At 36.0% G+C, this 22614-nt stretch overlaps 1 long non-coding RNA gene across 1 annotated transcript in view; it reads left to right on the forward strand.

The window, feature by feature from the left end:
• Positions 1–3663: 3663 nt before the first annotated feature.
• The window catches only part of LOC130155881 (uncharacterized), a 151893-nt gene continuing 132942 nt past the window's right edge, over positions 3664–22614 (forward strand). Inside the window, exons 1-2 of the long non-coding RNA XR_008824242.1 lie at positions 3664–3808; positions 3894–3955. This is a non-coding gene — a long non-coding RNA (uncharacterized LOC130155881). The remainder of the gene's footprint in view (positions 3809–3893; positions 3956–22614) is intronic.

The following is a 22614-nucleotide window of genomic DNA, read 5'->3' on the forward strand; positions in this document are numbered from 1 at the left end:
TTCTCAAGAGAAAGAGCAATGCATCTTTATGTTCAGCATGAGCTATGACTTCTCCATTGTCTACAGACAATTACTGAAGTAGTCTATTAATATTGCTTTGATATATATTAACATTAGGCAAACAACATTTTTGTTGCCAGAGAAAATGCATGCCAATTTAAAAACGGAGGAAAAGCAGACTATTTCTGAGGCTTATGGGCATATCAACCAGTAGGTGTGCCTGGTGTGTTGTAAATGGGAAAGGTGGGAGGACTCCGTCTTGTTATTAGTACATGCAGAAAGACAGGAAGTACTTAGGGAAGGTTTCCCTCTTGTTCTGAGTTCCAGGAAAGTTATTCAGCCAAACACATGAATCACAAAGCAGACTAGAAGGGAGTTTCTCTGTGGCATGAAAATAACAACTGCATTTTAAAGCCTGAAAAGTCAAACAATTTGGTGCTTTTGTTCTGCTGCAGATTTTTAATGGAAAATAACAACCCCAGGAATATTTGGCAATGGAAAGTCTTAGTGCATGAAATCTGAAGTTTATATAAGAGATACCATCTTACTCATCATCTGCTCTATTTTAAGCCCTGCTCAGCATGAGGACTTTCATTTTGTGATCTATTTGGACAGCAGCTGGTACGTTAGAGTTTTACATTAGCTGACATCTTTACAATCTAAAGGATACTTAACATAATCCTGTAAAATCTATTCTCATAGTTCTGCTCAGTCACTCATATTCCATCTTAGTGTGTTGTCTTTTCCCATGTACATTTTCCGTCCATTTCATGTTAAAAATAATGTCAGTGTATCAACTGTATTAAAGTTAGCCCACTGTAATGTTTTGCTGAGATGTGATCAAAATATATATATATACAGCATATGCCATAAAATGGATGTGCCATTTCAGTGACTGAAAAAGGCAACAAAAAGGAATCCATAGTAACATATGTTGGGGATAAATTCCAGCGACTAGCACAAATAACAGAAAAGACAGTATGTGTTAATTAATTATATACAAAGACAAACTACATACATGACTTATATTCACTCGGAGTTGTTTACATTGCAGAAGTATAAAATGGATGCCAAGTTACAACCTAATTCCAAAATCTAGCAGTTATCAAGTAGTTTGCCTATTGCCATGAAGTCCTAGGACTTTATATATCTGTTCATGCAGAGGGTAGTCTTTTCTATCTTTGTGGATTTTAAATCCCAGTCAGCTCTAAATAAATGACAAAATAGTCACAACAGAAGCTAAAGACACCTGTTCCTGAAGATGCTTGGGAAAAAGACTGATGAGAAGAAAGGATGAAATATGGGCACTGTTGAGGATGGCGTTGGACCATTGTACACAATTTGAAATGGAGCTACCTGTCCAGCCACCTTGCAATGCTTTTCTTTATCTTCCCACATCTTCATAGACCATATTTGGGCCCCACCAGCCCTGAGCTCTGATGTAGTCACTTGCCTTGCATGCTCAGGAGTATGTGAGGAGTGGGAACTGAAGCTGGGAGTACCAGAATGTCACACTGATGAGTTCAGGTGCTGTGAGGGTAATTTGACTCTTTTCTCAGCAGTAAAACTGTCTAAGAAAGGTAGAAAGCTGCTTTTCTTTGCATATTTTATTTCATGCATGAGTGAACTGGCATCCATTGGGTTTTGTATGTTCAGCTGACCTTGGTTGTTGAAATCTTAAGCACCAATGTCATATGGAGGATTCTCACCAGGACTGTTGCTACAGTCTTTTGGATTTTGGTGGGATGGATTTAATGAAGGAAAACAAGGGGACTTTAAATTCCACTTCTCCATCATTGATGGTAGCCGGGAGGTTCTGCATCCTATGACTCACAGTGTGTTCACTCAGTCAATCAGCTTCACTTTCACGCTGGACTTGCATCGGCCCCTCGTTTCTCCCGGAGCTGGCCAAACAACCCAGAATGATCTGGACTGACTGATCTTGAAGAGGGAGCGCAGAGTTCCAGTCTGTTTTTTACTGTGTGTAGGATGTGCTTCTGAGTCTGCGAGTCACATGAAAGGAAGTTTGCTGTGAGTCTTGACCTTATTGCGTTGCAGCAGATTTGTACTTAAAGCAAAGCTACCACATCTGATACAGGTCCCACCCTCTCCACACCCACTTCATTGACTTCAGAAATCTGATTATTAATTTTGCGTATGTCACTGGGAGTGGCATAAATATTAACTATTATTGTATATTGCACTTCTTTGATAGCCATCTGATGTTTATATTTCTGTGTGTGGCCACAAACCTGGAAGTTAGGGCCTTCATAGAATGGTTGATACTATTATAAATTATGTTCCTATTTGCAAGCAATTGTTTTTTCTTTTAACTTCTGAAAAAAACACTAGTTCTCAGACAGCATGAGGAGCCAAAAGATACTCTTTAACATTGTGGGATCAGAAAGAGCATGAAAGTGACCTGTTACAGTATTCGTCTTAGACAAAGCATAGACCTACGCACTCATCCATGAACATGGGTTTGAAGACAAGCAAAGAAGAGAACAGGAGGACTGGTCTGGATAATATTTACACTGTTCTTAAGTCAATCCTGTTGAAGTTTCTTAAAAGTGTGATATTGCAGCTTGAACATGCAGTCAGAGTGAGTGTAGGCAGTATGACTACAAAGTTTAGTGTTGCCAGATAAATAAGGAGTTGGGAGGCTGCCTCATGGGCCCAGGGCAGTGCAGGTGGTGCTACAGATTTCTGGAGGATAGTTAATCAATACACTTTAATAAACAAACAAAACCCTCTCATTTTTTAATCAAAAAAATGCCAGTGGTCAGTTGCACTTCTTGTGCAGTATTACTTCAATGATTTTCATGTAAAGCGAATGAAATTTAAGATACTTACTTACTTTTAATAATTTAAGATTCATTTACTATGTTTATTTCCCCTGCCATTTTTTTGCTTGCTTGGATGTGTGGGAAGTTGTCTATATTTATTTAAAAGTTTTGTATCGTCTTTAGGTGTCCTATGGATCAACATATGAACCAGAGATGGAGAAGCAACCCATGAGATTACAGAGGAGTCTTAAAAACTTAATGACAGACAAACTTGCAACACCCAACAAAATAAAATCCTATTCAGTGGTTCTTCACATGCTCCTCCTGCAGGCTGTCTCCGTCAGAGAGCTGAACCAGGTGGCTGAGCCTGCCTCCATATCAAAGTTGGCATGATACTTAGAACTCTTTTTCGTCTGTGAAAAGAAATTCTATGCTAAAAATCTTTTCTGACTTTTTAGGAGAGTAATCATCCTTTTAGGTATGTGGTTTTCTACTGTTGTTTTAGACTTTATCTTTTAATTATTTCACACTCCCAAGTTGAAAGTAGAAGCTTGGGGTAGCCAATTATTTTCAAATTCCTTGGGTTTGCTCTCATAATCCTTATGCTGTGTCATACTTAATTATGTTGATGGCATGAGGTAGTGTACAGTTTTCCCTACATAATTCTTTTAATTTTGTTTTGGAAAATACTAAGCCTGTCATAAATAAGACTTATATCATCCCTAGTATAATTTTACTAAAATATACTATAATATAAGTACAGTTTCATCAGGCTCCTTCTACTCCAGATTCTAATGAATATTCTCTAGTGTTTTGTTCGCAGTTTAATATCAAATACTGGTTACATGACTAGAAAATGTAGGGAATAAAAAAAACCAAAAAAAAAGAACATGTATTTATGCATGTATAAATGCCAAGCATGAAAGGATTAGTAAAGATGGATAAATATACTCATTACAGCATACACTTTGCTGAAATAATGAATTGAATGTCTGCTCTTTAGAAATCTGATCTACATCTCAGTAAGTCAGTTGAAAGACTCCCCTAAGTGATCTTTGTATCAGGTCTTCACTGAAAGAAGAAAATGTTCTTGTGTGTTTCTTTCAGGTTTTTATGTGTTGTATTGGGAACTGGATGCAAAGCTGTTGTTCAAGCCAAGGACAGTATCTGTAAGTATGCAGACCAAATTATTAGTGAGTAATGAAATGCAGTCCACAAAAAAGGCTGAAATATTGCCAGTGTTCCTAGCTTATCAATGCCCAATTAAGTTCCTTTTGTATTTTAGTAGTACCTACCCATTTAGTAAACATATATTTGCTACCCATGCTAAAAGTTATAAGGAGATCTCATGCCTAGGACACAGAAGAGATCCACAGACTCGTGAAGTTACTTCAGACCAAATCCTTTGTTTTCAAAGTGAATTATTTGCTTAAACATTTCTGAATATGGGTCTCTGACCTTTTGTTTATTTGTAGTTGAATGGGGATAATATTAATTTACTTTGGGTATTGCTTCAAAGCATCCTTTTTAGTATTTTTAAAGTCTCTCAAGATTATCCATCGAGATACAAGATAAAAATGCAAATCATTGTCATGCTCTTTTTGCCAGTGTTCTGTTGTGGTACACCTAATTCTTTTTTCATGTTGGCTTTTTGTTTGTGGTATTAGGTACTAGCTTGAGGTTCAGAGGATAAAAGGCTAAGATGCCACAAATAATAAGTTAAGATAATCAGTAATTATATTAATTAGCCAATATGAAGGTTTTGCCACTAATGAAAAAAACAGACTTCTATTACTTGGCCTCTGTTCAAATATTTTTACTTATTACATTTGGTATTTCTCATGAATATTGAATTAGTGAGTTCTGAAATACAACTCAAAAAAAAAAATTAATCACACACAAAATGGAAAATGAATTGTAGCCAGGATTCTCTTAGAACACTAGAAATGCATTCTGCTATAAGTTACATCTCTTGTAACCCTATGGAATCCATTTGGATTTTTTAACAAGCTGTATTTTTGTGTAACTTTTCTAATATATTAGTGGTATTGCAGTAATTAGTATAGTGCAGTAGTAACTCTCATTAGGAGTGGGTTCTAGTATGCCAGAAACCATACCAGCAAAACAGAGAGGTGGTATTTTTGCAAGTGTTTAAGCAGCACAGGAACCTGTTCCCATTTAAAAAAAAACTGTGTAGACACTTGGAAATTGCTGTTTTAATGAAAGCCCATAAGGCACGGTATCTTATCTACATAATTATTTCAAGAATGGAAAAATGGAATTTCTTCAAATTTCATCCTGGTTAAAATGTTACAGTTTAAGTGTAGGATTTGGTTATTTCCATGAACACAATAATGAAATTTAAAATAATTAATGATTAATGTGGCCTTAACTAAGCATATCTGCAGATATATACAAGGTAGCTCTGAAACTGAAGATTCCAATAAGATGAGAAAGAAATTGCAAGAAAACATTGTGCAGACAGTATCTTCACTTTTTGTGGCATTAATCTGATCTTAAATTTAAAATTTTGTGTAGATTTGAAAAACAATTGTGGTAAATAGGGAAAACAGATGGTAGTATGGTGAAACACATCGTGCATGTGAGGAACAGTGAATGTGTATTTCATTCAGCTAACATAGGCCCAGAAGATGTCTTTGGTTTTGGCATACAATTCGTTATAACTCAGCGTCTGGGTTTCCTAGCATCTTATCTAGGGCATTTTTTTTAATTTTTTTTTTTGCTAGTACAACTACCAGAATGATATCTCAGTTATTTATAACCCTGGTCAGCACAGCCATGCTGACAGAAATCTGCAATATATTTATGACCTAAGGGTCTGTGCTTTGCTTCCATAAAAACTAAATAGACATATGGACAAAGAATACAAGAAAAATTATGTTTATCATAAAAGCTTGCAGAATTAATTTATATTTTTTTTCTTGTCCCCGGGAAAGTAAAGCTGACATATCTCGCATGATACACAGGATCCTGGGAACCTACAGAAAAGAAAGGGCAAACCAGGTTTTCCTCTAAGGATATTAAGCCTTGTGGATCCATATGGCCTCATTGCATGATTTTGAAGTTTGTATACAAGTTTGTGGTGAGCTCATTTTAGGAAGTGTGGTGTTGTCATTTGGATCATCTGGGCATATAAACGAGTGTGCCTTAGAAATACTGCTGGCTTGGAGGTGAGCTTGGCCTTTGAAGCCAGGAGGGCAACCAGAGGAGAGTTCTGATTCTGTAGTAACCACTGGGCTAAAGGAAAGAAGAAAAGAGGTCTGATCAATTTGTCTAATGATGCTAATGCTATAAGACTAAGAGAGTATCCGTTTGATCATGCTGACACATTTTGGCTCTTTTGAGTCATTGCACACCTGTGTAATGTAAGTAATGTGCACATATGTTGTATTTTTTGGGTGTGTATATTCATAATTTTATTTCTCAAGTAGATATAATTTGTTGAGATGTATTCCTGAGGAGATTTTTCTTCTGCTGTTGGTCATAGCTTGCTTATTACAGCAAGAAATACATATTTTCCTTTTTTCCAAAGGTGTCTCTGAGGGTGACTGTGTTTAAGGATTGCAATTATGGTTGGTTAAACAATGTTTTGTGGGTTTGGCCTGTCACAGAGGAGGCAGTTAAATATGCACATGCCTTCTTATTTTAAGGCAGATAGTTTGGTCAGTAAATCATCAGCTGAGTGTCTTAAGCATTTCTGTATCTGTTAAATTTGGGGCTCTCTCCACATGGTGAGAAAACATTCTTGATGCTTGGAACAGGCTAACTCAGATGTCGCTGGCCGTTGGTTGCATAATCTCCATAACTACAACCTTAGTCTAAGGAAACCCTTCTTCTTCAACAGGGCCCTTTAGGTTTTCATGCATATTGTTACTGTTCCTATTCACATAGTAACCATTTTTACCTCATTTTGTCTCTGCTTTTAAACTAGTTCAGATGCACTCAGTGCTTTAAAAACAAACCTTTAAAGGCATTTCTCTTTATTTTCAGTAAGAAGCCACAGTAAATGCTATATGCTTTTAAGCATTCAAAAGGCTTTGTGGACTTTGCTTTCTGTGTTGTTAATGCAGTTGGTACAGATTCAGCTAGCTTTCATGTGTAGCAAATTCATCACATATCTATTTTCTGTCTCTCAGCACCTCTGTTAGTTTGATGTCGGGCTCTCACTAGCTCTTTATATTTCCATGGTTACAAGTAGTCACAAGGGTTCTGTTAACCCCCAAAGGCAGAGTGATTATGTCTTTTTTTACTGTAAAAAGCATAAAATTAACAAAATAGACTCTATATATATAATGAAAAGATTATTCTGAACATTACAATAAAAACTTGTAAAGTTAATTTTCATTCACTCAAAAAACATTCAAGTCTTTTGCCACCATTATGACTATGTCACATTTTTTGTAAAGATGAGTTTCTATTCAAAAAAAGAGGGATCATTTTTTCTTTCACTTTTAATCTTGACTGAAATCTGCAAGTTTGAAGGCAGTGGCTCTAAGGTAAATAGTGCAGGTTCAGACCTATCCTATACTTAAATAATCACCGATTAACATTAATCGTTAGCATGCGTACTATTGCTTGTTTTTAAAGATAGAAAAAATGGAGCCGCATGCTAACTTGCCCAAGAACACAGATGTAGACACATCCAAGTCAGACTGACAATTTCAGATCTCAAAATGCTGTATTTCTTTCTAACAAGAGGCTGACAGGAAGCCCTTGCTGACTTTCAGATCTCATCTCTGGTCAAAGCCTAGATCCTTCCCAATAAATTAAGTGCAGAGATTTGCACCTTCTATGACTGGATAAGAGACCCTTAATAGGAGAAGGCAGCTGGAAGGAGCTCTTTTTTTCTGAGAGGCTTTCTTTAGATCAGATTAAAGCAATAGCAGGTTTGAGGATTTTGATAAAGAATAGACTGACATAGCTGTGATTTGTTATAGTCTCTTATGATGGAGAGCTCTGAATCAAAGAGAGGTTTCTGGATCTTCACTGGACAGAACAGGTAGTGAGTTACTGAGGGCAGAGAGGTGAGAGGGAGAGTTAGAAGAAAGATGGAGAAAAGTGTCTAACAGGAAAAGAAAGAAGTGTTGACCGAAATTGCAGAAAGTGACCCTGCTAAATAGTGGAACAGAGCTCTGCCGGGGAAAGAGAATGAGACTTTCTGTCATCACCTATATAGAGTTAGTGCCTCAATGCATAAGGAAAAGTGTTAGAATCTTCCTAATTGAAAAGGAGAAAACTCCCCCTTCTGCTTTCTTTTTGGTTTTCTTTTTAACTGGAGACAGTAAGTTTGCTGAGTCACGAAATCGTAGAGGAATAAGCTGCTTCTATGTTAAAATAACTAGTAACACTGTAAAATAACTTGTTTAAATAGTACAGCTATAGGAGAAAGAAGTGTGTTAATGGGAGAAATGAGCCAGAAAGCACGTATCATATGCTATATATTAATTTGAAAGATAGACAATAGTAATGACACAATATTCTTTAATCCTCAAAGTGTATTACGAATGTTGATGGATGTTCAGAGTTGCAGTGGAATGTGTGAGCACCCTGCGTATATTCAGATATAATGTATGAGAGATAAGAAATGTATTATTATGCAGTGTATCTAAACACTTCTGAGCAGAAACATAGTCCAATTACACATGTGAACAATTACTGAAAAATGGAACAATAATAAAGATAACCCAAACTGGAACATCTCTAGTGTGATAACTGCGCTGGCTACTTCCTGTTGGTCAAGGGTGTAACTTATATACTTCAGATGTTAGATTGTCAGATAATGTGTGCATGTCTCTCATGATGACTTCTTACGTATGGAGCAATAATAATTACGTATAGCAAGTGTTAAGACCGTTCTTCCAATCTGACAGTCAGGTCAAGTGTAAGCCCAGGCAGGGAGATGTGTGAATCTGAACCTGACTGACTAGTTTGGGGCAGAATGCCACCAGAGCCACCAAGCATCTAGAAAGGGAGCATAATCATAGCAAAGAGCAGAGTTTGCTGACATGACTTTTTAACAGCCTGTTTCAGATCCCCCAGTGACTTTAATGGCTAGTTCTGCTGAACTGGATGCCAAGAAATGGAATCTATTGGATCTCGGGATTTTCTCCCTGCCAGGTTCAAAGTTCTTAACACTGTGGATGTATTAGTTTGCTCCCAAGAATCGTTTGGGTGTTTTTTAAGTAAGGGTTATATGTCTCAAAGTTGGGGGCTACTACTCCGTTCATCATAGAGTTTTCTCCTAGTAGTGCACTTACAGAGAGATGAAAATGTTCCCCCACATTTCTGTGACTGTATTTTTATTGAAATCAGAGCAATTTGTTTCAAACTTCTTGTGAGTATATCTGTAAGAACAGCAGTGCAGGATACTCAAAATGTTGCAGTCAGAAACTGCCTAGATAAAATGGTTAGAAAAGGAAAGTATTTGGTAGATGTGTAATTAGTTAGTGTGGAGTCCTTCTGGAATCCTGTAAATCAGCATGATAAACTCAAATTATAATAGAGTGTAGTCAAACTAATTCTTCTGTTTCCAGAGTGGGAAAATAGTATGTTTGGAATTGAAATGGATCTTGGAAGTTAATTAATTCTAAACTTACTCTGCAGGATATCAGAATATGCTAATATTTGCTTAAAATATTGTTACTTTCTAATATTTCATTACATCAGTGTGAAGTGCTTCTAAACTTCTTAGTATTGTTCAGTCCTACATCTGACTGCAGTAGAATTTATGAGTAGCTTGTGAATCTATATGTATACATATAAATTTTCCCCCTCAGAACAGTAGCTTTGCTATTTGCCTGGAAAAGATCTTTGGCCTCTCTATATTGCAAAAAGCATTTTCTACAAACATAATTTTCCAGGAGATAAAAGAGGCAATACCTGTCTTTATTTCCATCATAGCCTATGCTAGCAGAAGTCCTGACAAGGGTAAGACAAAGACTTTTCTTTAAAAGCAAAGACAGATATTGCTGTTAGGGATGGGAGGTTAGAGCTGATCCTTTGCTGAGTGCTTCAGGTGGCAATGAGGCTTGGAGTTTCTGACTGCTTACAGGTTGGGGTGAGTCCCTCTTTGGCATAATTCCTGATCATACTGTAAATATGGCTATATGAATAGTAGTGGTTTGTAAGCCTTTTACTGAAATATTTACATTTCAAATTGGAAGAATTTTGTTCTTTTGTGCCCACAAGAACATTTGTTTGGCCTAACCTGTCCTCACTTGTCCAGCTATTCTGTGTTTGGAAAGCAAACTTTTGGGGTTTAGCTGTTTATTTTGTCATGAACTTACTAAGGTTCTAAACTCAGCTGCAACCCTCTGATTACCATGAGGGGCCAAGACCCAAAGATGACCCCTTTGCAGGGTCGTTTTCAGGAAATCTTTTTTGTTGTAGCAAAATTTAATAAGTAAGAGTTTTCGTGTTATTCTACAATATTTTTACATGTTTCCATTATCATTGTTCACTCTGCACAAAACTTAAAAACACTTAAAGCAGACGACTTTCCGTGTTGTTTGTATACCTTAGCAGTGCTTAGCCTAGAGTTTCACTGTGGCTTTCTTTTTTGCTAAAGGAGATTCTGAAGTTGCTAGGACCCCATTGTGCAAAGCAATATGCAAGACTTCCTTGTTCATGAAGTCTAGTTCTGGTGGTGAAGGTGAAAAGACTGCCATGGAAGCCAGGAGGGAGGGTTGTAACAAATTTTATTAAGGTTTCTGACTCGTGAGGGACATTTTTATAAGTTTTCACTTTTAGGTAACAAGCCTAGAGTTTGTTAAATACATACAAGAAGCATCTTAAAGGAATAGACATGGGAAGGCAGTGTCATAGAGAAGTGAAACTTCAGATTTTTAACTCACTGAAGCAGGAGATACCACTCAGATATCAGAGTATATGGTTGTCTCTCAAAACTGTCATTACCTAGGTGTTTATTGAGGTTACACAGTGAAAATTAGATCAGATTAGGAAAAAACCCCCTTATTTATAGCAAATATAAAGTGGAGTATTAATAAAGATCTTTCTACAAAGAAAGCAACAGCAAAAACATAACTGCAATTTAGTTTTGTTGCAGAAATATGTAATTGTGTTTCTCTTGTGATTAGAAGATTATTTTCTATCCATAAACACTTAATGAGTGATAGATCAGGATCTAGAGGAGTGATTGTAACACAATTCAGTGCCCTGTAACCTCCAGCAAATTAGCCTGTGGTCAGTCTGGCTCTTTTCTGGTTGCTGTGCTCGAAGGTACCGTTTGTGATGTCTCTTGCATATGTTGAATAGACCAGGAGAGGGCAGGACTGCCTAAGTGTAGTCACTTCCATGGGCCTGACAGGCATCTGTATTGTGTAGTTAAATGAAAATAAGTGGAAAACGAATCTATGAAGAGATTTGGTGATAACTGTAGTTTAATGTTCACCTAAAATCAATTTCTTAGATATTCAGAAACTACTTATATGTATTTTCCACATAGATCTTTCATTGCTGCTCTTCTATCAGTGAACATTTCTGAAGGAAATGCTTTCTGGTTTTTAAGAGCACTACTAGGGCAACTCAAGCATTTAACTGGATTATTCAGTGTACACTTGAAACAGAGTTGTCATTTCCACTACTGAAGGTTACTATGAGTCTGGTTTGGTTTTGCTTCTAACTATAGTCTGGCTGCTTTTATGGTTTCTAAAGCAATTAATGTGATGGTGGTGGGTGCCTTTTCAGGTTTAGAATAAAAAAGTACTTGTTTTTAATATATAGGAAAATATTAGCTTTTTAAATTAAAATTTAAATTAAAATCAGCATTTCTCTTGAAAACATTAATGGAATGGAATGCAACAGCTATTTGTATTTTCTGTAGAGAATCTGATTTAAAGGCCATTAACTCAGTGGTTTAAATCAATCAATGCACTTTGGGTAAATTTGGCTGTTGATACAGTGATTTTTTCAGAACAAGGCCAAGCTTCTTCCCAAACAGTTTGTAGCTTGGGTAGAGAGCAGGGACAACAGTCACAGAGCAGGTCTTGGGGCAGAGGGGAATGAGTGGGTGAAGGACAACTGAGGAGACCGTAAGATTCACTGTTTGATTTGATACTGTATTTTTTCATTGTTGTAGGCTCTTTCTAGCAATAGAGTCTACTGCTTTTCTTCCTGGGAATTAGATTGAAACATATAATCAAAGAATGCTAATATTTATGCTCCAATAAAAATTATTCATGCTAATGGTAAGTAGCTTCTGCTGTAGTAAATATTTTGCAAGAAAACTGCAAGTATTGGTTTTGAGCCTTTTGGTGACTATTTTTAAAAAATGGCAAGAGTGTGCTTAAGCAAGTTCTTGAGATCTACAGAGTAACATAGCTGGCTGAATATGTTATCAAAATGAAATGGCTAAAATGGTGTCATTATCATAGTCTGGAGGTTGAGTAGGCAGAAGGATTCTGGAGATATTTAAATCACTCACAGTAATAGCAAAACAGCCTTTTGATGGTAAATAATACCAATATTACGCTATGTTGCATAAGTACTATTTTAGGAATTATAAATAGTCAATATTGACGTCTGTCTAAACTAAGAGAGAATTATTTGGGTTTTGTTTGAAATTGTGGATCAGGAATGCAAACTTTGATATGAAACAAGATTTGCAGATCATATGGAAGCTGTCTAAACCTAACAGCTGTCTCTTCAGCAAGCTGGAAGATAGTTTGGTTTACCAGAATCTCTGTTCCAAAAGTTGACAGTTTAAATCCTTGCATTTGGGCTTATTGGACCAGTATTATGTCATCTGTATGAGCAATTTTGACTGCATTGCTGTTTTACTAGATACCATCTACTAATTCGGAATGAATATGGACTGCCATAATTCCTTGCATGAGCAATAAAAATGTTGCAAGCATCGTGACTTGTATTCTTCTAATAGCAAATGACTTTTTATAAGTTGAGACCTCAGTTCTTGAAATTCAATGATAAACTAATATAGTTGTGTAGTATTTTGATACCAACCCCATTACAGATGATCTGTATCTGTGAGACACAAAACCCAGTACCTATCGGCTGTGAAGCAATTAGGATCTGTAATATATTGCAAGCACAGAATACACATTTTCCTGTAGAACCATGCATCAGGGTCCAACTGGTCATTTAAACAGTGTTGTTATGTGGAAGGACAAATCTTGAAAATCTGAACTGAGTGTAAATTGATTCAATGCGTGTTCCTGTGTTCGCAAGCCAAATGTTTTGAAAGGGCACCCTCCTTTGGTTCTCAGCATGTGAACTTGGCATCCCAGACCTGACTATTCCTACACACATACTCATTTTCACTTCAAATCACTTTAGCAAAAGCACCCAGCTAAAGTCTAAAAATGCTTCTAATATTAACTTCATAGCTTCCAACTTCCCATTTCACCTTTTCAACAGGAAGTTATATTCTGAAGGCCAGAATAGCGCTGTACTAAAATCTGTACGTAGGGAGCCAAATAAATATAGCATCTTGAGCTAATTTTTAGTTGTTTGAAATGCAAATAAACACAAGCTTTACTCATCAGTGTAAACTTGCTGGATGATTCAGACAAACAGATGAAGGCAAGGCTGTAATTCTCTGAAAACATTTTGAGAATTGAATCTGATATTTTTTTTTAAAGCCTTTTCTTCTACAGACCTAGGACAGTATTTGGTATTTTTTTATGTATTCATTGCAAGGATCTTAACAGGTTTAGATACAAAGTGCACTATTAAACTTTCTGAAGTGAAAAAATTGCTGAAATTAGTATTATGAAACCCCAAAAGTGAATGCTTATATTTCAGTCACATTCGCTGGATGCTGTTAATACCAGAGGAATATGGTTGCTGTTTCTGTGACATGTGTTTGCTTGAAAGAAAGTAAAACATACCATAACTGGCAATTATGAAGGCTTGCATTTTCCCCCTCAATTAAAATCATGGCTTATTTTGCAAGTCATCTAAATGGTGAAACAGAACATAGATTTACAGAAATGGTGGTTTCATATCAGGTAATATATATAGAAAAATTATTGAGTAATGATTTCTGCTCAGGTTTATCTGCTCTCAGAATCTGTTACTCCTTGTATATGAGGTGCCACAAACTTCTTAAGTGACTATATAGTTATTATGTGATCATATCTCATGATAGATGTGGTCAATATTATCGGAATGATAGTAAGGAAGTGAGCAGAGTAGAGCAAACCTTAGTACCCCTGGAGGCACTGGTGGCTTCCTAGGAGCTTTGGCTTCTTCAGAGAAACAAGATCATTTCTGCTTTTACTGGATCTCCTGTAGATCCAGTGTAGATCTATCTGATAAGAGTACTTTCTTACCTTGTTTCTGAGTCTCAAATATTTGGTGACAGTGACAAGTTGTTATTTCAGACTAGATGGTCATGATTCATATCCTACTTCAGCAGAAGCAGGTTTGCTTTCCTTAGTGAGAAAATCACGAGATATGAGCTTCTCTTTGCTTTTTAGTTTGCCACCTCCAGTCTGACTATAATTTTAGTAGCATAATAAGATATCCCTATGTAAATCTTTTTTTTGTTCATGACTTCTAATTCAAAATGTTCTAATATAAATTGTTAATGAATGAATAATGTTTGAAGCCATGAATAATTATGGTTGATTTATTCAACTTACTTTCACCTGTAATCTGGCATATTTTATATTACCTGTTTGGAATTTAAAAACTTATGAACAGCCTCAAGCATTTCCTCTCATGTTCTCCTTCTCTGTCAGATAAATTGCCATATAAACTAATGAACTTTAGAGAAATTAGCTTGCTGAGACCTTGTTTTTTTCACAGTTCCCAAGATTTGTGCTACAATAAAATTCATTAGTCTCTTCACCAGGGTAAAATCTTCATTACTAACCACTGTTAATGCCCTAGTCAATTTTCAGTCACTTCTTCAAATTAATTTAACCTGGAAATGCTTCTTGAATGAGTGCAAATTGCATAGTCTATTCTCGAATACAGTGATTGTGTTGTATTCTGCATCAAACCTCATACAAGTTGTGTTTAGAGTGTATTTTTCTTCTTGAATTTCCAACAGTGACTTCTAAAGAGTTGGTTTAAAGACTTGAACAATAGACAGTAGCTGGGTTAGTCCTTTGTCATATGAAAATTTCAATTATTTTCTTCTTTTGGAAGTTGTGAGTGTTTCTATAATAAAGTCTTTACTCTTGTATCTTCAAAACAGATGTCCAACTGCTAGAGATCATTATGATTGCATCTGCCTTTTTTTAGAACTTCTAGCATGTTTAAGACAGATCAGAATTCTACCTGCATATTTCTACTATTTCTAAAAACAATAGTTTATTCCCTTGAGGTTATGGAACATATTTGTTTTATTCTGTTTCTAAATAAAGAATGTGTATTTACTGTATCTAGAAAAGTTTCCTCTAAGAGATTTTTTTTTTGTTGGCTGGTTAGCTTTCACTTGAGTTGGAGTTCTGAAGCTGTGGAATCTATGTAATGTTGTATTTTGCTTCTTCAAGTCTTATGATTTTGGCATGAAGTGGGAGATTATTTTCATCTTAATTTTGTGGACACTACTTAGCCTTGCCTTTTGAAAGGCATGATGTTTGATGCGGTATACAAGAAAATCACTTTTTAAAATGAACTTTGAAAAGTTCATTTAAAAGTCTAAATGAACTAGAAAACCCTTAGATGCTTCAGAATATCACTTTCCGTCATCCTTTCATTGTGACTGTAATTCTGCCTACTGAAGTATCATCTCACACAGTTTCTACTCAGCCACACCTTCTCTCTATTTGAGATCAGATGTTCTGCTTCCCAAGTTGGCATTGTTTTCAGCTTGAGATAGTATTCACGGGGTCCATTTTTGAGTGGTAAGTTGCTTAGAGGTTTGCTGTATTAGAGCAGCTCTGGTTTCATGTATGTTCAGGAATTAATATAACGCTTTTGTAGGGAAACGATACCATGATATTTGTTATGAAACATGACAGAAGGATTGTGCCCAACTGGCAATCCTTTACCAGCTGAAAAAAAAATCAAGAAGTTTTTGGAGTTTCCAAGTTAATTTGCATTAAGAAGGTGAAGTCCATGGTGGAGAATTCTGTTGCTCTGCAGAGGTACAGGAAGGTAGTTCACTCTGTTTCCTTCCTCATTTAGCCTTTGCTTCAGCGTTCTCCATTTTTGCTGACTCCCCCTTTCTCACTGTTTGCATGTACCCTCTCCTCTGTTTTGTAGTATTTGTCCTTTTCTGGGCAAGTCCAGCAGTTTCCTCTGTGCTAGAGCTGATGGATGAAATGTCAACCTAAACCGGACCAATTCTGTCAAGATGCACTTTCTATTAATTCCTGGAAAACAAGGTGAAACTGAAGTTGGTCAATTCTACTTTGACATTCTCTCTTCTGCTGTTGCTTCAGCATGTTGGGGATGCTGCGTGAAGCCAGACAACAAAATGCATAATGACAAAATGAACTTTGCATGAGATAAATGAAAGGAGAGAATGTTGCCTTATATGAGATATTCCTGCTTTAGGGAAGAGGACTGGCACCTTGACTAACCCTGTTGTTTATTCACTGAAGAAATAACTTAGACCTTTGCAATCTGGTTAATGGGCTTAATTTAGAACAGCATCTAAATACTTCTAAATGAAATGCTGATTTCAATTTTTAAAAACCATAAACTGTTTTTCTTTTTGTAAGCAACAGACAGGTGCTAACTCTGTTTTTAATCTAGTTGTTTCTGTGATTAATATTTATGCTAGCTGTTTTCTAGCAGTATGACTTATTTTGGCCTCTGTCCACCTGAATACTGACCCGTAACTTTTGTTATCAAACACTGCGTAGCAAGGCTGAAATCTATCTGTAATTGGCACTATAGGATTGTATATTAATTTCTCCAGTGCTGAATAATTTTTCCCCTCTTCATTTCCTTTCAGTCTTCTCATTTTTTTACTGTTACATTACAGTGATTAACTTTTTCTGTTTCTTTTTAATGCAAACTACCCCTTGGCTTGTGTATGTGTACATACTTTACATACATAAACACTGTCTTTACTAGGAAAAAATTATAGTACTTCGAAACTTGTCCAGCTTCATTGTCTTGATGGTAGAATCTGTTTTCAGACTGATAAACTGAAATAAAATGTGATCTTTATATTTTACACAGAGACAGGAAGTTAGAATTTAATTTCACATATGAGTTGTGTGAAACAGTATTGTAGAATCATCTGAAGTTTTATAGAAATTTTATATCCTTCAAATCTAACTTACTTCATTAATGGTAGAGATTTCTGCTCTCAGTTTGCTCTGAAAATTCCACCTACTAGCATTTGAAGAATTTGTTTCATGTAACTGCCTTCAAGTTGTTTTCTGTATTTTAAGATAAGTTCATTGAGGCAATTCTTAATCTTTGAAAGTACAGGCATTCAAACTAAGAGTAAAATGATAGAATCAGATTGTGTTATCATCGGATTGGGGATTGCCAAAGCTTACAAATAGTTACATATTATTTTTTAGTTATTTAGATGATTCCCTATGATTTAAACAGTTCATATTTACTGTAATATTTAAGCATACTATTGAAAGCTATGAAGAAAAGAAAACCTGGAATTCAATTATATAGTATATACACTACATAATATATAAATCATTTATCCTATAAATATAAATAGGAAATAACTTTTCTGAATTTAATGTTATTATAAAGATAAATAATTCTGTTTTTCATAATTCACATTTTATCTGTGTAGCTAGCATTTTTATTCCAATTGAAAACTGGCTTTTAAAAAAGCCAAATGTAATCGTTTTTACTACAGCTTGTGTGTCGTGTGGGTGCTGGATTCCAAACTGCTGAAGATGTTTCTTGTCTTCAGTTTTACTCATTCAAATATGGTTGGAGAATTAATAACCTTGTTTTTGCTTTCTGACAATTTTTATTTTTAAAATTTGATTTTGATATATAAATTTTTATATTTGATCTTGAAAGATTGTCATCTGTGATAATCAGAATAATAATGAATTTTTTTAACTCTTTGGGGATGGTTAAGTCTTTCTAGTCTGATGATTGGAGGGATACCTTCAATTGCTTTTAATATTTTCTGAATGTAAGCATTTTATATGAAACTTCATTAAGCTGAAGGGTCTATGTTTGCATGTGCAAATTTTTAATAGAAGCTTCTTCATTGGGTTTGTGAAATCAGGAGTTTCATAGTTGGCCTTTACATCTGACTTCACTGCCAGATGCAGTCCTTCTAAAGGCAGCAGATTTGCTAAGTCTAAAACTTAGTACTATTACTATCAAATATACTGCTGTAGTGTCAGGAAAAGAGAATTAGTCAGATCTTGAATATGGCACACATATTCCCAATGTAATATTTACTGAAAAATACTTATTTGAAATTATTTTAAAACATTGCACTAGAAAAGGTATTGTTCCAGATTTACTTTTACAGAAAGTTAAAAATACGAATTATCATAAAATCATTTAAGTTTTGAAATCTGTTCGTCTTATTTTCCTCCTCCATTTACTATCTTCAGTATCTCCAGGGGTTTCCCCCTTTTCTTTTGGATGTATTTATCAGCTACTGGTATGGTCACTAAATTTTACTGTATCGCATGGGTATAGCTGGCATGACACTTCGATGGCCTATTGAACAAGCAAAACACCTGTGCAACATCTTCAGCTGTACACCAGTTTACATGTGTGATTATTAAGTACATGGTTCTAAAGTGAAATGCAGGCTCTGCCACCAGCCTGGAGTCTCTGGTGTGGTCTTATTTCACAATAACTGGTGGGGTTTTAGGTGACTTCTATGGGAAGTTTGTTTCAGCAGGCTCAGTCATAAAAATGAGAGCAGCACGGATCTGCCATTCTATCCCTGTGAATGGCATAGGGCTCACTGCAGCATCAGCTGTGGCAAAACTCCCCTCTGCCCAGCCCCTGTGCTGGCCAAAACTTTGATCACTAATGTCCTTGAAATTGTTGCAGTATGTTTTGTCACATTCTTAGGTTATATGTATGCACAAGCCTGGCATTCAAAAGAGTGGCTTGACTTGTACTTCAGCTCCAAACATACTTGTTGCAATCAGAGGACCCCTTTTTCTGTTTCTGTAAACTAAGTCACTAGGGTTTTCCAGGTACCAGGCATGGCTCAGTGCCACCACATCGTTATGCAAAATTAGGGCTTAGAGCAATCCTGATAGCTGGTGTGTTATGTACATGTAAATAGCTAACAGTTCTATTTCCTCTTTTTGTTTTTTAGAAGTAACTCCCATGTGAGCATCCCAGAAATGGCATGTATCCAGTGGGTTCCTCATACCTTCAAGCAACACTTTCTCTTCAATCAATTATACCCTTAATTTAATGGCCTCTGACAGTAAACTATTTTGGAACCCCTCTCCCAATGGGTAGAAATACATGCTGTTTTAAAAAGTGTTAGGCTATCAGCTGTGCCAAGAAATTCTCTGGCAAGCGGCTAATTATGTCCAGCTAGAGCCTGACAAAAAATTTGCTTCAAGCCACAAGTCAGAGGCTTAACCATTATTCGTGGCAAGTTACTTTACAGCTTGTGACTTTGGTTAGTTGGGTGGGAATGTGGCTGTGAAGCAGTGTTCTTTGTTTGAGACACAGGCCCCCGCTTTAGTCAGCTTATAGAGCCATACGTAAAATGGCCTCTTTGCTTTCACTTAACAGGATGCCGGTCACCTTTCTGCTCTGCTGAGCACCATTTCATGACTTCACAGCCCAGGAATTAAACCTAACACACAAAGCAGCTTTACCAGTAATTGTCTGCAGATTAAATTAAATGCCTGTTCTCATACAGTGTATCTGAATTGTATCAGACCCACTTCTCAGTTTACACACTTGTTCCTGTTAGTAAGAGGGAGCTGCTGGAAAATGTTGCAGTCCTTGGGAGCCAGTCTCTCAGTGATTCGATGAAAGTACCGGGGATTTTGTGTGTTCAACATGATGTTAATTCTATTGTGTTTCATAATGAAAAAAAATAGCTTAGTCTGCTAGTATCACACCGATGTATTTTATCCATGGTAGCTACTGCCAGTAGCTGTGTTTTATGCTGCGACTTCTAAATTCCCACTGTCCCAGTGTACGGCAATTTGAAATTTTGGTTTTATTTTTGATCAAAGTTTTGAGGAATGAGTAAGATTAAGATATTATTTTTTTTAAGTAGATAAATTGGCATAAAATAATCTTGACTAGTTTAATTAAGTTATGCCTTCTTCCTTTCACTTTTGTGCATTACATTTTCATATGTGGAGAGTATAGATCTATTCGTTTCAGGCAAAAAACATTTAAACATAAAATTAAAGAGCTAGTCAGTTTCTGCTGAAGTGGGTTTATGTATGTATGTATTCTGTTTTTATTTTCTCATGGTTGTTTATTGTATAACTGAATTGTGCAACTGTTCCAGAAATGCTTGACTCAGAATGTGCTGCAGCCTGCTTTTTTACTTAAAAATTTTATCTCACTGTTGACTGTCCAACTGGTGTAGCTGATGAATGTTTGGGGCTCATCATCTTCTTTAAAATTTCACAACCTCTAATTTCTCATTAACAGTATGCTTTATGATTGCCAACCTTATCCCACCAATCTTTCAAAGACCAGCACATTATCACATTACTCAATATAATCTTTGCATACTTTCTGTAATGATGTTATATGTGAAAGTAATCTCGAAACTTGGGTTTGGGGTCATATTCGGGAAAGATGCAAAGAGAATATGGACTTACCTTCACGTTTCTTGATGCAGGGAGGTCTGGTGAAAAGTTGACCCTGATTCATTCAGCTTCAGTCAGATTTTACAAATGCTCCTGAACTATGATCGTTTTATTTATGAAAAATGCCAAAGATCACTCCTTTCAGAACAGTGTAGTCTTTAATGACCAGACAGCCTTTGGAGTGAGTTGGTTTTTAACATTAAGATCTAAATTCCTCCAAGTTTTAACATGTTCTTGTGAAGCAGTTAATCGATGGGACAACACTGAGTCATTTTTAAGAGTGGGTCACGAACGAAGGTACTTTCTTTGAACTGCACACTATTTTCTAGTCAGAAAAGGAGATAGAATAGACTTTTGAAAATTAAATGCAGGTTAATTGTTTTCTACTAATCTTTAATATTTTAAAAATTGAAGGATTAAGCTTTTTGAGTTGCACAGAATATGAAACTAGTTACTGAAGGAAAAAAAACTTACAATTTTTTTTCTTCTTAAAGTTGATTGAAAAGATGCATATCATACCAGGTATCTTGTGTGCTGGCATTAGAAAGATTTACAGTAAATGAAGTATTTTATTTACTGCAGTACAGTCATCTTCAGACCATTTTTCTTGCCTTTGTGTTAACTGATACTTCTGAAATGACTGTTGAGTAGGTGGGAATGCATGATGTTCTCTGAGGTCTACTGCACTTAATATTTTGTTAGAAAGACTGTCTTTCATTCCAAAACCATGGCAAGTTTTTACAAAATGGTTCTAACATGAGACAATATTGATGTATTCTTTCCTGAACAAAATGCCAAGTCATGGCTTTGTCAGAACTTGGAAAGGAAGATTACAATATACCACTGGAAGTCTCCATCAACATAATGGTGATTTTCGTCAGCAACGCAAGGACTTCAAGAAAGAAAAGGAAAATCTGAAGATTATGTTTCTACCAGGAATGTGACATCAAAGTACTTTCTTAGGAAGCACCTGAGGATGTATGTCTTGTGTCTGCAGAACCAGCTGCACAGCCTCCTTACAGCACATCATTTGTATTCTCAGCCTGGCTTTACCAAAGGTATATAGTTAGGAAGATGAAAGTACAAGCAAAATGAGAACCCAGTCTAAAATGCTGTTACCTTAAATGCCATGCTATCAGGGCGGTATGTACATGATCATACAAGTTATTCCACACTAGACTTCACTTCATTGCCTTTGACTTACGTTTTTTTTCCCCTCTTGCTAACATGGTAGATTTACTTCTTCCTACTCAACCTCAGTCTGATTCAGCTTTTCTTCTCCATTTTGTTCTCCATTCACATGACCAGAACGCTCACTCAGGCCCTTATCATTTCATGTCTTGACAACTCCAGTCATCTTCATTCTAGTCTCAACAAATACTGACTTGCAACATGTGTATGTTTTTAAATATTTTTCTTCTTGTTATTTTGGTGTTCCATTGTTCCCTGTCTTGTACTGTGGAATTATTTGCTTTAACTTTTTAGACCGCACCTTACAATCTCTTATACGCTTGAACTGCTGACTGTATAGCATCTGCAATGCCAGCCTTTATTGCCTTTATAAGTGTTTCCAACAAGTATCTTTAAATTTCCCCCTATGTGATTTAATGTGTGTAATTAAGTAAAAATCTTCAGTGCTATTTCATTGTCCTTTTGTACTTTCCGAACTGGGATCTCTAAATTCTACTGCAGTTTGACTATATAATAATAGTACTAACCTATCATAATTTACAAAGCATGTGGGAATTCTTGGCTACTACCAAATGTAGCTCTGGGACTAAATTTGACTAAAGACAACATGACTCTTATTAAATACACAGTATTCATGTGCCTTAAGTACAGCTTATCCATTACAATATTACTCGTATTAAAACTTACCGGGAGAATGTTGTAACTGAATGTCTCATTCATATCAGTCCATCTAATGTACTTTTCTTGACAGTTCTTTTCCTTATGCATGCCAGTAGAGCATAAGCATCTCTTAGTTAGATACCTCAGGCTAACATTATATTCTTCTGACATCCTCAAAACTGCTCTTTACCAACAGCTTAAAAACAACAGACACCCAGATTCCCATAATATTATCTATTCTTAGCTAGCTAAAAAGTTTGCCG

The sequence above is a fragment of the Falco biarmicus genome, chromosome 10 (genome assembly GCF_023638135.1).
Source record: "Falco biarmicus isolate bFalBia1 chromosome 10, bFalBia1.pri, whole genome shotgun sequence".
Taxonomy (NCBI): Eukaryota; Metazoa; Chordata; class Aves; order Falconiformes; family Falconidae; genus Falco; species Falco biarmicus.